The following is a 19726-nucleotide window of genomic DNA, read 5'->3' on the forward strand; positions in this document are numbered from 1 at the left end:
CAGCAACAGGTGAGCAGCAGTCTTTGTAAATGAAAAATGATTGAACAAATGCTGCAGAATGTGAAGTTCTCAGTGGTGTTAGTGGGGAGATCACTAATTAGCTGTGTAGGGTCAAAGGTTACTGGAAACTGGACACTCACATGTCCACATCCGACTTAGAGCTCAAGCACACACACACACACACACACACACACACAAACACACTCTTATACTGAGATACACACACACTCACAAACAAAAAGGAGAGGCAGTCACCCAACTCGCAAGATGACAGATAACAGCAACTGCACACACACTTAATCTTACATGTACTTCAACGACACACTCTCTGCAACGTGGCAACTAACAAATGGCAGTTCTAGGCCAGAACTAAACTCTAGGACGGGAAAAAATTAAGTGACGACCCTGGTAAAAAATAAAGAGATTAATTAAAATAACAAAACAAGACAAAAAAAAAAACATTTACTGGCTTGAATACAAATTATCCAGTTAGACAGCTCTTGGGTCAAACATTGTGGAGGCGCTTAATAAAAACATAACACCTCATGTAAGACTTTATAGCTGACAAACTGTTTAATATAGACAGATGGTGTGGTTTTAAATGCTGCTTAAGTACTCTGTTTTTAAAAGTGGAAGCCTGACACATACAATACATTGGAATGTATTAGACAAATCTGTTGGCTAGCGAAGATGTAGCTTTTTGTTTAGATAATCATATACAGTTAAGCCTGTGCATCTGACCTGTAGCATGGTTACTGTGTCACAAGGGACATGGATGCAAGCGAGGAGAGAGACGAGGCCATGGAGTGCAGTCTGGTATGAACGCTGACCTAGAATGGATTGGCTGTCTGATATTATCAAGATGTCTTGCAGCTGTCTATGTGTTGTATTTGTGGATGTGTGTGTGGCTTGTGTTTGTGTTTCTGTGTGTTTCGGGGTAGGGAGGCTGGGAGTGGCGGTGTTACTCCCCTGCATTGGAGCTGCAAACTGCCAAGGTCAATGTCCATAGTCGGAATGCACAAGTGTTTTGACTTGTCGCAAAGTTTAAGGGAGGACACAACAACTCCGGACATGAATACTTGCAAAGAAAAATCACTTTAAACAATACAAGGGAGATGCTGTCTTGCTGGGTTCTTTGGCAGGTGTTGCTCAAAACAAAGTCAAACCCTTACAGTGTTTATCATTGCTCAACGATACAGTCTTTTTAAGTTATTGCACAAAGATGGAAACAATAATTCATCTTTGGGGTGTATCTATTGTTGTAAATCTGATGTGCTGAATTATTCCTTAGAACTGTGAATTTTTTCAAGCAGACACAAACATAAACATTCAAAATACTGTTCTAATAAACAAATTCCACATTCAGTGCATGAAGCCATGGAAACACACACACACACACGTTTGATTTTTGTGAAAAGTGGGGATAGTTACAAAAAGTTACAAAAAGTGAGGCGTAATGGTTTTTATACTGTACAAACTGTATATTCTATGGCCCTACACCAACCCTAACCCTCACAGGAAACTTTGTGCATTTTTATTTTCTCAAAAAATCTCATTCTGTATGATTTATAAGCGTTTTGAAAAATGGGGAAATGGGTTATGTCCTCATAAGTCACCCTCTCCTTGTAATATCTGTGTCATACCCATGTCATTATACAGAGTTGTGTCCTGATATGTCACAAAAACATGCCCACACACAGACACATCAGGGTCCATATATTGTCAAATATGGCTCTGTTTTTCGGTCTCCAAATTAATATAGTATAATGTGCAATGTGGCTGGAATCATATGGTTTTCCAGTTTTAAAATAAATGCTTAGAATAGTTCCAAAAATGTTTTAATACCCCCAGCTATTTTTATTATCCATACCTTCAAATACAGAGTCAGTGAGGCAAAAAGTTTTGATTGTCTTTCTTTTATTAATTTTACTATTTATAAAATATAGTTTAAAATATATAAAAAATATATAAATACTTTTTTTTTATTATATAAAAAAAGAAATTAATATACACACACACATTGGCATTCTATCCATTGTTGGTGTTCTATCCAGTTGGAAAACAATTCAAAATGTAATAATTCTCACTAGGCAGTTCTTTTAAAGATATGTTTATAGAAAAGGCAGGCAGGCTTTCTTAGAATCTTGGTTCATCTTAAAGCTGTACATGTGTGGACGGCCGGACAGATGTGGGGTCACCCCAAAGCTGTGTTTATGGGAGATTGAGCCGAAGGTCTGATAAATCGATCGTGTGAGGCCGAGGTTATTTACATTATATCTTTCACACGGCCAGAGATAAATGACTCTCTCCTCTATATGAGCTTCATCACACTCAACCTACTGCTCCTCTTCTCATCGCTTAAAGTCTTTGCTCACACACACGTTCAAACTCACCAGGTGCATGAAACTTCATACTGTGAAAACTATGATGGAGACAGAGTGGGACAGATTGGAAGAGAGAGGAAGAGATGGAAGGATGCAATCTTTATTTTTGCGAGTACTGTGGGAGGGAGTCACATGGGAAAGATTTTCAAATGAGCAGAGCCAGTACAATCTATAAAGCTAAAGGTTTCTGTGTCCACAGAGAGTGTGTTATCATCAGGATGAGAGTACAGACCAGTGAAGACAGCTCAGACAGCTAACATCCCCCAAACTTCCCAGCAAAACTCCACTATCAAACCTCCTGTGTCCAAAGATTGGAGATTTCCTGTCTGTGTCACTCTCTTTAGCTTCATGTCTTCCCTATAAGGCTGTGGAAGAACCCTTTGGTTCAGATATATCTAGTCAGTGAAATGCATCCTAACTGTTTTTAAAAACACAGTTTGCAACCATCCAAAGCATCCTTATTTTTTCAGGATACCTTAGCAACCACATAGTAACACCCTGGGAACCACCCAAACCATTATAGCATTCCCCTAGCAATCCTTGGGATTATTATTGTTAACTTAATTAAAGCTATTTTGATAATGTTTTAAAATAAATTTTGAAATAAATAAATTTATATATATATATATATATATATATATATATATATATATATATATATATATATATATATATATATATATATATATATATATATATTTTTTTTTTTTATAACATTTTATTTATTTCTATTATATTAAAATATTAAAATATATTTTATATATAATATATGGTCTACTAAGATTAAAAGTTTAAATTGAAAATAATTTTGAAATAAAGCTGAAATATAAATTATTAAAATAAGAATGTTAATATTAGATGAAAAATCTTCAACTTGACAATAACTGAAATAAGCTAAATTCTAACTGGAAAAAAATAAAAAAAAATAAAGCTGAACTAAAAATGAATAATAATAATAATTTAAAATTATTATTAAAAATAATTATTAAAAGAGTAATAAAAAATGAAAATATATTTTAAAAATAACATAAAAGTTAATTTAAAATAATAAAAACTATAATAGTATAGGAAATCTCTTGGCATCCATCCACTCAGAAATATGTGTTGTTGTTTTTTTCAGTACACAAGTTGAAATAAGCCTGAATAAAAAGATACTATATTTGATGCAAAACACTGACAAACTTCTGTTTTCCTCTCACATATACTGTACATCTGATATTTCTCAACATTAGTGGCTGTGTTTTTGCAAGTTGGCCCATTAGCAGGATAATGAGAGGAAGAGAGCTGGCTCTGTGCGGCTCGTTTCGTAATGCTGTATCTGTGAAAAATACACATACTAAACTCATACGCCAGCATCATACTTCCATCAGTCTGTTTGACAAGTCTGACACCACTTGTTTACATCTACAAACAGGAATTAATATCATGCAATAAAAATGAGAGGAGGGAGATTAAAGTGAAAGATTTGGATATATAGTGGGTTTTTTTCTCCTCGTCAGAGGTCAAGGGTCAGGTTTCCAATAGAAAAATCATGTTTTGAGGTCTACTGTTTAATGTGATGGGTATGCATTCATACTTGTGTGCATTTGCTCCCACATCCACTCCCCACTCGGTCTTATCACCAAAAATTACCCTGAAAACAGTGCCTGCCAAAAAACATTATGGTAATCAGCAGTTTTGAGGTTGGTTCTGACCCACTCCCAGGAAGCCTTGATATCAGTGGGGCTCAGGTGGAGCTCTCTTGGGCACCTGCAGCACTGAGCTCACGGCGTGGAGCTGATAATCAGGTGGAGAGGCAGACTGGAGTCCGCCGAGTGTCTGCCCAGACAGAGAGAAGCCCTATCACAGCAGTGATAGCGAGGACATAGTGACTGCCTCTAATGCAATATGTCTCATACTCCTACGTTATGATACCGAACATGACTTGCCTCCCTATTCTCACACTCAAACACACATGGCTTTCTCTATTTTCTATAGATTTCCAACCACAGAGAGGCCTAATAGTTCAGATATGGAGTCCCTACATTAAACAGTGTCATTTTACAAATATTCACTATTTGAGTTCTAAAGAAAACCACCATGTGCTGGTGTTAAAACATGGTAAAATTTTACGCTTTTTGTGAAAACAGGATTCCTTTAAAAACCTAGAAACAACACGCATGTCTAAAAAACAAACAAACAAAAACTGTAATGTAAAATCATAAAATTTTTTTTAAAAAAGTCGAGCGAATTTAAGAAAACAATACTCCAAAAAATGATTTTTTTTAAGTTGCCATCCAGTGAAAATTTCAATTTCATCCCTATTTCTCTGTGGTATGTTTATAAGACTTTGTGAGAGAAATGAGTGAATCATTCATTAATTATTTGTTAGTAAATTAATTTTTGTAAATGAATTGTAAATTAAATGTTTCCAAATTAAATCATTCAATTGTTCTTTTGATTTAAAACTTTTCGATGGATTCATAACTTTTCAAACTGGAAGATACACTTCATCTATCAGACTGATTTGGGCCTACTTTTTTCAAAGTATAGAAGGCATTGTCACCATGTTATCTGTAATTCGGGAGTAATAGGCTTATGCTGCTTTTGGGAAATGCAGCCCTGGTTCAAGAACAAGAATTCAACAATAACATCTGCTACAGGCCGCTGGATAGGACAGTTATCAGTGAATAGAAACGTATATTTCAGTCTGTTCCTCATATATAGCTAATCTGTTTTTCTTCACAAGAATTGGAATATATTACACAAATTACATACTTTAATGGTGCTTTTGTGTCAATGTTTTCCAGCCCTCATTCATACTGTAGTAACTGCATGGAAGAAAAGTAATTCTTCTGAACTTCTTTTGTGTTCCACAGGAGAAAGAAAGCCATGTGGGTTTGGAATGACATGAGGTTGAGTAAATGATGAAATATACATTTTGGGCTGAATTATTTCTTTAAAAGGCCATGGTCTGATCTGAATCTGTGGCTTTGAGTTCTTGCCCATGGACTGCAGTATTTGTAAATCTTGGAGGGAAATGAATTGAGGGTCAGAGCAGAGACTGAACCCCCAGAACTGCCACTTCAAAATCCTTCACCGCTCTGTCAGATGGGGTTGGTCTTATGCGCTCTAATGTCTTCCAAAGGATGTTCCTACAGGAAGGAAAACGAGGAGAGAGAAGTGGTCCCTGGGGTGTGAGTGTGTGTGAAACTTAAACGTGTTAAAAATGTCCATCAAAGGCAATGGTTCAAGGAGATGCTGCAGTAAGTCTATTAGCATTCTTCATTACATACCACACACCAAAGACAATCGTTCAAAAGTTTGATGTTGGTAAGATTTGTAATATTTTTGAAGGACATCTCTTTTGTTCATCAAGGATGTACTTGATTGTAATTTAATCTATTTGAATATATTGCAAAATTTATTTTATTTCTGTGATGGCAAAACTTCACTGAGTCTTCAGTGCCATATGATCCTTCAAAAATCATTCTGATATGCTGATTTGGTGCTCGAGTAAGCATTTATTATTATTATCAATGTTGAAAACAGTTGTGCTGGTATTAATATTAATATTTTTGTGAAACCATTATTTTTTATGATTCAATGATGAATAGCATTTATTTGAAATAGATATTTTGTAACATTGTAACTATCTTTACTGACATTTTTAATTAATTTAATGCATCCGTGCATTTCCTTTAAAAAAAATCTTACTGACCCCAACCTTTTTAACAGTATTGCACCCTACACTATTATTTTATATAAGGGGTTTTTGTCAGATTTATCTAATTTTGCCAAAAAAGTATTGCTAAGTAAGCCCACACACACGTGTTAGGTGTGTAGAGTAACTGAAGAATAAGGGTCATCAAAACACAATCAATCTCATGTTTTCCACCTCTTATTCTCTCCAGTACTTCTTTATCTCCATCTGTTCTTACCATGCAATGCAATATCATTAACAGGGACTCTGAAAAGCTAAACTGCTAGATATTTTTCTTTCTTTGAACATATTTGTTACTATTTTGTTTAGTTGGCTGTATTTACGTTTTTATCTTTGTTTATTGTCTGTCTAACACAGTGTTAAGTGTGTGTCGGCTTCTCAAGAGACCAGCTGCAGGCGTTCTGTGACACTTCCCATGTTCACAAACACTCTCTCTATGGAGCTGAAGCTTCATTAGCTATTTAAGCTCTGTTGTACAAAGATGAAGTGAGCAATGACTGGTGATTGAGCCATTTTATTTAACTCCAACACTTGGGGATAGTCAAGACTGAGCGATTCATGTGTTATGAATTGTGATATGTGAATCTTTCAATCACTCACATACACTCACATAGTCAGACACACACAAGAGTACATATAAACACCTTATACATTTTCTGATTCCTCCCCATGGTCCTTTCATCCTTCTCTCGCTTTGTAAACATGACAAAATTTAGCAGAAGAACGAAGCTGAACTCATACACTGTGGAAAAACACTCATACTAATGACATTCCTGTACACATACACACACCTAGATAGTTTCTGCTGTCTCTCAAAGCAACAGTTCACATAAAATTAATACATTTTGTCATTTACTCACCTTGCTGTCATTCCAAACCCACCTGACTTTCTTTACTGTAAAAATGTTTCTGCAATTAGTTACAACTTAAAATTTGAACTTAAATAGCCAACGTAACTAAACTAAAGATTACTAAACTTATAATTTTAAGTCAAGCATCAACACTTTAAAGAGGTCATATGATGTGAAATTTTCCTCTCTCTTTGGAGTGTTACAAGCTCTTGGTGCATAAAGAAGATCTATAAAGTTACAAAGATTAAAGTCTCGAATCCAAAAAGATATTCATCAAAGTTAAGCCATGCCTCCCTAAAAAGGCTCATTCAAACACACCCCCACATGTCTACATCACTATGTGGAAATATTTGCATAATCCCGCCCAAATGTTCTTGCAAAGAAAGAAAACGTGGTTTCAGTAACCTCAGTTAGTGTTGAAGTAGTCTCGCGTAGTTCAGACTGAAGGTCTGGAATTCATGGCAGCTTTCATTGGCCAAGGCCAGCCCATGAGGCCGTTTTACTGACATGTTAAACAACCAATCACAGTTTGTCCATTTATCGTCATGTTTCGAGGCGTGGAAATGTCGCTACAATAGGTGTGTAAAACTTTCGGACACATTTTAAAGATTCTATGAAGCGAACTTTAAATATTTCATATACTTTGTGAAAATCCAGCGTTTAGTTGATCCTAAAAAAAAGCGCTCATCGTCACAGTTGTAAACACAGTGGCTTGTTTCTTTCGTGAGGGGGTTTGGTGCCACGGTATCTTTTTTTCCAGGCGGAAAGTTAAAGAATGTCGAACACGTCTTTTGCGGAATTCCTAAAGAATTCAACCTATCCAAGGACGACTTCGACACTCCTGAAGTGTTTCCACTTTTGCGTCCCATATGCATCAAACGTTTAACCAACGGTCCGTGGGTGTGATGTTTGAGGTTAAGACTTGTGTTGAAGCAGCCATGTCAGGGAGATGCTGTGTGTATCTAGGCGAAAGCAGAAACACTTTATTTGGCCTTCTGACAGTAGATGCATTTAGGAATCTTTAAAATTACTTACAACAGAACAGCAATGCATTTTATGGACAACCGTTTCGTGAACCTAGGAGAGGACGTAATTCTGACTTTCAAAGTACATTATTTACTGTCTTTACATTTATTTTATGGAAAGGGTCGTTACATTTCAAACAAGTGCTTGTGGTGTTTGGCAAATCACAATGCACTGGGTCAGTTGGCCAACCAGAGCAGACTGTGTTTGTCGAAAGGCGGGACTTTGTAGAACCCAACACGTTTGAGAGAGGCGGGGCATAGAGGACCTTCAATAATGTACATTATTTAAAAAATATGTAAAGGCATGTCAACATACTCTGTTGCACCAAATACACAAAATAAATATCTTTAAAAAAGCATCATATGACCCCTTTAAGTTCAAACAACACATTATTACTTTCTCTGTTAAATTTTAAGTTGTAATAACTAATCACAGCTTTTATAAAAGAAGATATTTTCTAGACTGCTGCTTTTTTCCTTAACTGTATTTTTAATAGGGAAAATGCACTAAATGTCTTAAAAATCACTATTATACCTTTGTATTAGCAAAACTAACTTTATTTGCTTGTGTTCAATTCAAACATGACATGTAGATACATCTAAGAATAATATACATTTTTCTTAAATAAACATCATGTTCAGTTTTTTTTCTTCTAAAAATGCTTAATAAAATCCCGCTTTAAAATAGAATATATCCTTCCAGAGGATTTAAAAAAAAATTTGACCTTGATTTTAACAAAAGGTCTTTTTGTGATGAATGGATTGAAACAAAAGAACATTTATTTTATGACTGTAAATTTGCTCATATGCTGTTTGGGAGGATTTGCATTACTGCTTTTTTACTACGTTTGTCAGTTTCTCTGAATTAAAAAAGGAAAATGTGATCTTTGGTATATGTATGAAAGAAAATTATTTAAGAATATTAGATTTTTTTTTATATATATATAAAAATATTTTTCTGAAAACATTACCAAACTTCTACATATTCCACAAGGAACTGTATATTTTTTTCTTATTGTTGAAACTAATGAAAAAGAATTCTTTGAATTACTATAATTTAATAGAGGAAAGCATAAAAATGAATCTCAACACGACTACTGCACCAGGTTGAAGCCAATGACTTAACTTTATTGGTTCTCAAGTTTTGTAACCAGTCAGCATTGATGTTAAACTAGTTTGCATTAATCTCAAACTCAATGTAGATTTAAGAGCTCCATTCCAAACATAATCTTGAAATGAATCCACAAAAATTTGTTCAAATATCTTGCCAACACATTAATTTTTCCCCTTAAACATCACTTCAGTTTCTCTTCAGCTTAACCTCAATATACACTATACACTCCGGCCAAATATTTTGATAACTGTCAGCAAAAAACTTTTGCAGTAAATCTGCATCATGGCCAGATTTCAAACTTAGTTTATCTGATTCATCCACATATTCGCTCACAGTGCAGCCGGTCAGAGTTTTTCCAAACAAGCACAAAAATGCTTAATGTCTCCAAAATGCGTCAAGATGGTGGACAGAGTTCAGTCCGAGTGTCTGTGGCGGAAAGAAAACAAGTTGAGTGTTTGAGCTACACTTTTTAGGAAACCTCCTCGGGTCAAAGGTCAAACTATCTCTCAGAGCATGTCTATTACAGTCCCTCTGTACAAGTTCTGTGCATCTTTTGCCTTGTTTCCTTTAGTTGCTCATATTTATCTTGAAATAATTCAATATTAGCTATTTTAATCTCACTGAATGCCTCATTGATTTGTATACAGATGGATTTGGCACACGAGACCTGTTTGACACACAAGAGAAGTGTTTGAAAGGAAATAAGGAGTGTTATACAGTTGGAGTGGATGTGGTGCGTGTCTGCATGCATGTGTATTTGTGTAAGAAAGCTTTCAATCTATCATTTTACTGAGAGTATGATGGTTCTTATCTCTTTTCCTCGTGATTAAAGATAATAAAGGCATATGCACTTCCCTTGTGTCTTTCTCCTTACAGTCTCTCATTCATATATCTGGTCTACACACACACAGGTGTCTGAGAGGGGTTAATGCATATGCGCAGCCTCTCATCCATACACAGCTGCACTGATAACTTTTAACCCACACACATTCAGCATGATGGATCAGTTATCAGAGGCGGTTGGCAGATGAAAGTGCAGTTCTTCTCATTTTAAAGACGACAAAAAGCAACTTAAATATGAGAGACAAGGTAAAAACGATGTTGGATAGAATGACTGCTTAGGCAAGCACAAATCTGGCTTTGATTGAGGCCAAATTGGAAAATTCAACTTTTATAATCATCTTTTCCCATTCATTGCTTTCTAAACATCTTGTTCTCATTGAAAAAGAGTTTCCTAGGGAAGCAGAAAACATGAATCATTTATTTAGCCTATTTTATTCACCTAAAACAAAACTATTTTCTCTCTTCTCTTGTAACAGAGAAGAGAAAAAGATTTATTGTATCAAGGCTTGTAAAAAGAGAGTGCTGTTTTCCATTTTTTAATGACATTACCATAGGCCTAGGTGCAATAATCCAACACAATTTAGAAAAAACAAAACAGTTGCTCAAAATGAAAGTTATTTACCCTGTATGCCTATGCTGTAATGCAAATGTTTGCACTTGTACATTGGTTAATAATTTCCCTTTAAAGAGAAATGTGAAACCAAGGAGGATAATTGGGATTACATTCAAAGCCTGTGAAGTCATTGACAATGTTTAAATATACCATAATACTGATATAGTAAAATCTTTGCAAATATTAAAAATAAAAAAATTAAACATTCAAAAGTATGACACTCAAAATTGAGCTCAGATGCATCCTCTTTCCACTGATCATCCTTGAAATGTTTCTGCAACTTGATTGGAGTCCACCTGTGGTAAATTCAGTTGATTGGACATGATTTGGAAAGGCACACACTTGTCTATTTAAGGTCCCACAGTTAACAGTGCATGTCAGATCACAAACCAAGCCATGAAGTCCAAGGAATTGGCTGTAGACCACTGAGACAGAGGCACAGATCTGGGAAAGGGTGCAGAAACATTTCTGCAGCATTGAAGTTTTAAAGAAAAAAAGAAGTCTCTGTTACCATTAATGGAAGAAGTTGGAAACAACCAGAACTCTTCTTAGCGCTGTTGATGGAAATGGAGAAGGGCCTTGTCTAGACTGCTGACCAAGAACCTTATGGTCACTTTAGTTGGGCTCCATGATCATATGTGGAGATGGGAGAAACCTACAGAAGGACAAACATTACTTCACCGATCTGGGCTTTGTGGCGGTGTGGCCAAGACTCAATCCTCTCCTCAGTGAAGACGCATGAAAACACACTTTGAATTTGCTAAAAAGTGCCTGAAAAACCCTCACACTCTAAGAAACAAGATTCTCTGTTCTGATTAACCTCAATTCTATAAGAAGCATCATATTTGAAGGAAACCAGGCACTGCTCATTACCTGCAAAGTACTATCCAAAAAGTAAAGTGTGCTGGTAGAAGCCTCATGTTGTGGGGCTGTTTTGCAGAGGCAGGGACTGAGGGACTCGTCAGAGTACAAAAAAAGCTCAGTGCACCATAATATTATGATAGCATTTATAGAAACCCAGTCCAGAGCATTCAGAACCTCAGACTGGGCAGAAGGTTCATCTTCCAACAGGACAATAACCCTAAACACACAGCGAGAGTGGCTTATAGACAACTCCGTGAATGTCCCTGAGTGGCCCAGCCAGAGCCTGGGATTGAACCCAGTCAAATATTTCTGGAGAAACCTGAAAATGTGCGTCTGCCCCCATCCAACCTGACAGAGCTTGAGTGGTCAAGAGACGAAAAGAAGAATGTTAGATATTTGCCAAATTATGATGACCAAAGCTTGTCGCATCATACCCAAAAAGATTTGAGGTTGCAGTTGGTGCCAAAGGTGCTTCAACAAAGTACTGGAGCACTGAATTTTTTTTTTTTTTTTAATTTGCAAAGATTTAAAACAAAATTATTTCATGTTGTTGTTATGGGGTATTGTTTGTAGAATTTAGAGGAAGATAATGAAATTGTATTTTATATATATATATATATATATATATATATATATATATATATATATATATATATATATATATATATATATATATATATATATTTATAAGGACAGTACTTTTAGAGCTCATCCTACTCTCTGGTGCATAAGTATTGGAACTGTTGAATTCAAGGCAGATGTAAAAGATTAAAAGCTCATGTTTAGTTGCACATCCCTTGATTGATTTGGGAAATCTAAGAATTTCCATTTCTTTGCCCTGATAAAGTCCTTGACTGAACTGTCAGGGTATTTTGGGTCGTTGTCCTGATCCAATATGAATTGCTTTCTAATGAGTTTGGTGGCATTTTCTTGAATATTGTTAGCCAAGATGATGATGTATCCTTCAAATTTCATTAAGTCATCATTTAAGTTGAGAGGGCATGTTCCAGACATAGCCATGCATGTCCATGCCATGACACCACCTCCACCAAGCTTTACAGACAAGGCTGTATGCTTATGATCATTAGCAGTTCCCTTTGTTCTCCACACTTTTGCTTTCCCATCACATAAAGGTTAATCTTTGTCTCATCTCAATTAAACTCAGTTCCAAAACTACATTGGCTCACCTTTGTGCTTTTAATCTTGCTTTTCTATTTTTAGTGCTGATCAGAGGTTTGCATCTTGCTGTGTAGCTTCTGTAATTCTGTGTCAAATTCTCCTGGGGACTGTAGATTGACAGAGCATCACCCCAGTTTTCTGGAGGTTGTTAGTGATTTTACAGACATGTATTTTAGGGTTCATTTTCAGATTTCCTGACTCCACAGCAAACAGAGCAATTTTTTCTTTACTGTCTCAGTACTTATGGAGGGCACTGTATAGTATAATATGTTTTTGATACAATTATTATATAAAATATATATGACGTTTAGAATTAAATAGTTTCCAATTGATTAAAAGACGTGATACATTGGCTAATTCATGCAAATACAGTGAGAGAGAGAGAAAGAAAGAGGGTTGCTGAACCCATGCAGTCACCCACGCATTGTAACAGGATATGAAACACAAGAGGAGAAATATAACTCATGTGAATGAGTCTGATGATTAATCTCTCTCTGCTGGGGTCACTCACATATTTGAAAGATTTTTATTGGTTATGGTTTTGAGTTTTAATAACATCCTCAGATCTAAGAGGTGAATTTTTGTGTCATCTGACCGCTATGTTCATTATGCTCTGGATCATTATGATTTCAAATGAGGGCTGCCATGACAATGATGAAGGATTCTTTTCTAGGAATTCTTTTTCTAAAACGTTCCAGCCTTTGGCTGACTTAACACAGGCCAACATTAAAACACACACACACACACAAAAACATAAACAAACACAGAGAGAATATTAAGGTCATACAATGGAACAAAAGCTAAAAATAATCTTTCAGAAATTAACCAAGTATTGCCAGCATAGACTACATTATAATTTGTATTTTTGGGGGGGACAAAACTCCAACGCACTACCCCCTGAGAACACAACACACTCTCATTACATGTCCACTTTACCGCAGTAGACAGTGATGTATGTGTCTGAGGTCAAACAGTCATTCACCGTCTTATCTGTACTGTCTCCCCACCTCGGTCACTCACTGGGGTGCACAAGACCACAGATATTTTGGTACTTTCAGTACAAAACAAAATCTTGTACAATCCCAGCAAGGGAACGCTTATACTTCATATCCTTGATGATGGTCACTGACTGGCAGCTTGTATCATGTCATGCCATACAAACCACCATTCTTTAATAGTGGTTAAAACAGAGGTTGCACACTAGGGCACATACACACTATACTGCTAAATACGGTCATCACTCTTCTTCTGACTGCTTAATCACAATCTGTACCACAAATATTTTTCACACTACATTTAACCCAACATTCAAATATAAGGCAGCACAGGGTAACTACCACTTTACCATGGGTTCTAAAGCATAACAGTGTAATGAAATGCGAGACTATTACAACGAGTCATTTAGCAAAAAGCAAACTGCCTTTTTACTACGATTTATTTTTAAATATTTTTAAAATGCTCAACAACGCTGTATTTATTTGCTCAAAAATACTGTAAAATATAACAATTTAAAATATCTGTGTACATTTTATTAAATGTAATTTATTCCTGTGATGCCATTTTTAGCTTAATTTGCAGCAGCCATTAGTATGCAGCTTAATATTTTTGCTGAAAAAATTATACACTTTTATAGGATTCTCTGATTAATATAATCTTTTGTAACTGTAAATGACAGTAAATGTCATTACTGTCACTTTTGATCAGTTTGTGTCCTTGCTAAATAAAAGTATACATTTTTATACAAAAAATACAAATTGAACAGTAACGACACATGCAAATAAGAATAAAAACCATTATTTACAAATGTACACTTTGAGATATAACAAAATCTGAGGACTAACTAACTAGAGCTTATTAAAAGCAGATATTGCCTTTATATGACCAATACAAAAATAATTTAAAGTTTTTGATAATATGTGTAATCAGTTTGCTAATAGTATAGTACAAAGCATTTTTTTGACAAAATACAATAAAAACACATGCCTTATGAATTTTTTTCTAATAATAACAATTATTTATAAAAGGTTTTTTGTAAATCTCAATACTTACAAACTAACACAATTAAGATACCATATTAAAATATTGGTCAAATCGATTATGGGTTTAACTCTAACTAACTGCAGTAACTAACTTTGAACAAGATAATCCAGGATACAATACATTTAACAATTAAAGATGTGAAAGCCACATTGACCACAACAATTTATACCCAAATTGAATCAAATAATCAGATACTGACAACCAATTCTACACAAAATATATGAGATGACTACAGAACAAGACTGATTAACTAGCTCATAAAAACAGCGATTTTACTCTTTTTTTGGGGGGCAATGATTGTTCTCTTAAATCACGGTGCTATAAATTATCAAACAAACAGCCAAAACTTGGCGAGTTTGGGAAAATAGGAGTGACTCCTGCAGTCCATCCACTCACATGCAGCATTAACTAGCCTAATGCGTTTGTCACTCGCTAAACTTTGCAGTGCATACGTGGCACAAACTCATGTTTATTTCCACTGTGCAAGATGTAGAAGATTTACAAAAGGTGTCCAGTTTTGTTATTTTTTGAGCAGTTGAACTCAGAGGAGAAGCCCTTACATAAAAACACTCGAGTCTCAGCAGAGTGACAGCAGAGGTCAAGGAGAGCTGTGACATCACTCACAGTTTTAGGGGCCCGACTGACGTCATGTCCTTTCTCTCCCGCTTTTTATCAGTTTATTTATCTCAAGGAGAGGATGAGAGCAAGATATAGAGAGGCATAGAGGAGAAGAGAGAGGTGTTTGTGATGAGAGAGGCTTGTCTTTATAAACACATCTTCATTGCCTTTCTGGTTCAGTCCAAACACAGCCAGAGCACCACACCCAAGCACTCCATCGCCATAGAAACCAGCTGACCTCTGACCTCCATCCTCACCTGTGCCAGCTCCTCGACCAAGCCTGAACTTCCTGTTTATGAGTATTTAACATAAATTCCACAGAGAAGCAGGACAAATATTCCTAGTGGCATTTAGTTGAGGAGTCAATGGCATTCAAATGGCTTACAAAATAACTTAAAAATATTCAGTAGTTATTGAATGTTAAAATATTTGCTTCTATCTAAATATGGCAAGACAAATATAAGTAAGCAATTCAAAGGGTGATATCCCGACACTGTAAATACTTTGGCGCTATAAAAACACTGCTCTGTTTAACTGAACAACAACACTGGCTTAACCAATGGTGTGAGATGGGGGTGGTACTATCTTATTGGTCAGCCAATGGCAGAAACCTGTTTGAAAACGCAAGCCTTGTCCAAATACCCACACTTGCGGACTTGGCCACTTGAGAGAGCGTGCACATGACAGTAAGTGCGCAAGACTGTCCCAGGTCTTAAAAACACCGAAATGCAGTGTCCTAAACACACACATCATCCACAATATCTTGAATACAGCTCCAGACTAGTAGAATTCGTAGAATATCCCATCATGCATCATGTATTGAAAATAAGTCATGAGACTTTTTACAGAGATCTTGCAAGAGATTACAGAAACCTTTCCGATATTAATACAAAAATAAGATAGTAAAAATACTTGGGTTTTGCATGTTTTATTGGTGCAAAGATAACTTAATTGTGTCATCTGTTATAGGGACTACTGAAAAAGTGCCACGGATTATTTTTTTAAAAATACGTTTTGGGATTTAATAGAGTAAGAAGCTGATTGCTATCTAAGTGATAGAACTACATTTAAGCATTGATCTGCAAACTTGTGGTAGAAGTAAGAGTGTGTCAATGGTCGTGTGTGATTTAGCTGGTAAGAATGGATGATGTAAACACATGGAAGTTCCCAGATCTGTGTTTATGGCTGAGACAGAGTCTGTTCTCTCACACTCAGATCCTACGTCTGCTCTCTTTTTATGGCTTAGTGCTGAAACACCAGACTCTCCAGTGTGCATAAATCTACTGGCTTTAAATCACTTGTAGAAAATAAACCAGTGCATAGAGCAGGTGTGTGTGTCTCTCACTGACTGTGGTTGTCTCTCTTTCTTTTTTATATCACTTTATCTTTCTCAGTCCTGCACTCTCTTCCTGCTCTCGTTTCTGCTTTGCCAGATGTGATAAAGATGCAGAGATCTGAGAAGTCTCACTCTCTATGAGTTTACGGCACAACTCTTCACAAAGCTGGGAAGTTTTTTCATAAATTGCTTCTTTATTTACAAGCTATCAGGAAACATCACATTTTGGCTGATTTATACTGTATATATTTGCACAAAGTCAAGAAAAGAGGAAATGTAGTAGGAAATTATTAAACTTTTAATATAATTTAAAACATTATGTGAGATTAAGGTAAACAGCACTTTTTGTAAGTTACGTAGGAATGTATCATTTATAATGATATAGAAAATGTACGCATAATAAATTATATTATTATAATGTAAAAAAGTGTATATTCTAATTATTGCATTAAAAAAAATATTTTACATCCATAAAAATAACAACTTACACATTCGTTGCAACCTCTAGGCCACAGTTTGAAAACCTTTTCCCATAAAAAACAAAAAACAAAATAATGTCACAAAATAATTTTGCATAAAAAGAATTAAATCTGTTTGGGGGAAAACATGGCCTAGAAATAAAATCGATCTAAATATGTGAAACCGCACTACACCCATTCCTGTTCTGATGGCCAGAGGAAGACCTGATTACTGGAAGTGGTTTTATGCACATTACTTCATTTATTTACCTGAAAGCCTTTGAGATAAAGCTGTAAAAACAAGGCCAAAAGCATTTTCATCTGTAAAGAAAAGAATATCTGCGATGGCTGCTCCCCAGTGCGTATCATTACCCAGAATGCATTACTGCAGCGCAGCAATCCCAGTGTTTGGTTCCTGTGATTTCTGCCCAATATAAACATGTAGTAGAGGGTCATGCTCCTCCCCTCCTTGTTTACAAATCGCCCTCATTACCTCAGCAACACATCCAACAGCACAAACAATGTTTAATATGACATTGCGTTTCAGCATCTCTGTCTTAAAACTAGACAAAGAGGCGTCCAGATGCATTTGATTTTACTTTTACAAGGTTTCTAAAGGGTTCCAGAACTCACATCCTCCTGCAAGCTTACGTTGTCCAATGCCCCTCATCTAACCCCAAACACTCTCCAATGAAACTGACCCTTTCTTGACCTCCGAACCGAGTCCTGTGCAACCTTTAACATCCTCTGTACTAGTGCAATATGCAAATGGTGCGTCATGCTGGTATTAAGCCATTGGGCTGTGTTAATGCTGTTTGGCAGAGTAGATAATGGCGATAGCACTTCCTTTTTCTGACCTCCAGAGCGGTAAACAAGAATGATGGTTCTGGAATCGACTGGAGTAAAATCAATGGCTATTTTTCCCCCCATCCAAAAGATTAGCGGATAGGAGAACATAAGATCCGAGAGGATCTTGGTGGTCGGGCCGGGCAGGGCTCATTGAGGAGCAGGGGAGTGATGGAGAATGTGTTTACTCTGCCTGTACTGTCTGTTTATGTATCTTCTATCTTAATGAACAACGGATTATTTCTCTCAGGAAGAGAGTTTCAATGATGCTAAGGTCTATTTTATAGTCTATAAACACACTTGAGTCTCTGAAGTTGCAGTGTGGCAGGGGGCGTGTCAGACGCCGCTTGTGGTCTGACACTGCGCTAACCTGCTTTAAATCTCTAGCTTTATAGTAAACAGCTCTGGACATCTCTACAGGGCTTTCCACACACAATTTATTTTATTTACTTCAGTATATTTCTGCCAGAGATTCTCTTGAGATTTCACAAATCCTTTCTAGTAACCAAGGAGGAACCAAATAACAGCACTGAATCACTCTGAAACTATTGTGCTGTTTTGCTTGGGAAACGTCCAGTTTGGACAGAGAGTCAAGGGTCGTAGAGTGCAACAGAGTTCAGGCGAGCCCAAATTAGTAAAATCAGAATGGCTCTGTAAATGCTATGGAATGTAAAATTAGGTACTGATGAAAGTAAAATTGCATTTGGGGTTTTATTAACATTTGAAGGAATAGTTCACTTAAAAATGAAAATTTACTCTGCACTACATCACTTGCTCACCAATGGATCCTCTGCCGTGAATGGGTGCCATAAGAATGAGTCCAAACAGCTGATAAAAAACATCACAATAATCCACAAGTAATCCACATGATTTCAGTCCATTAATTAGCATCTGGTGAAGCTTGGTAAGAAACAAATCCACCAAGATGTTTTTAACTGTTGCTTCTGGACAAAATCTGAGCCCATGATAGCGCTTCCTCAAAAAGTCCACCCTTTATTGTCCTCCCACATCAAAATCCACTGACACATTTGTTTAGAACTGTTTTCAATTGTAAACATTGCTTTTTCTGTGTATATTTCTCTCCTGATTCAGACAAGACAAAATTTCACTAGAGATATCGTTTTTTCTTTTGTTTGTTTGTTTGTTTGTTTGTTTTTTAAGCTGGAAACAGTGGTTTGAAGTTTAAAATGTCTGAAAGGGATAGTTTTTTTTACTCATCCTCAAATAAGTACCTGTAAAAATTATTTCTTATGTTGCACACAAAATAGGATATTTTGAAGAATTTTGAAGGACCAAACAGTTGTCCATAGGAACCATCAACTGTTTGATTACTAGAATTCTTCAAAATATCTTCTGTTATGATCAACATAAGAAAGAAACTCATACAGGTTTGAAATAACATGAGGTTGAGTAAACAATGACACAATTTTCATTTTTAGGTGAACTATCCCTTTAATGGTGGATTTGTTTCTTATAAACAAACACCTTTTCACTAGATGTTAAATGATGGACTTTTACGGCACTGGACATTAACTGTGAGGATCCAATGGTGAGCAAATGATTAAATGCTAAACTTCTTTAGTCATCATTGATTCTGTTATCTCCCGTTTATCACTGTGAATCTGCTTTGAAATAATCTGTATTGTTTAAAGCAATATCAAAATGAAGGTAACTTGACTTTCGTCCAAGGACTTTACTGTTAGTATTATATCAAATAAATTAGATTTATCTGAGGCTGGTTAAGCACATTATCTAGGTGTCACGAGTTCATTCATTAAAAGTGCTGAAGGTCCATTCAGACAGCTGAAGACCCTCAGTTATATCCTTGTCTCCTAGTCATGCCAGAGTGGCT

This window comes from Carassius carassius, chromosome 37, assembly GCF_963082965.1.
Source record: "Carassius carassius chromosome 37, fCarCar2.1, whole genome shotgun sequence".
Taxonomy (NCBI): Eukaryota; Metazoa; Chordata; class Actinopteri; order Cypriniformes; family Cyprinidae; genus Carassius; species Carassius carassius.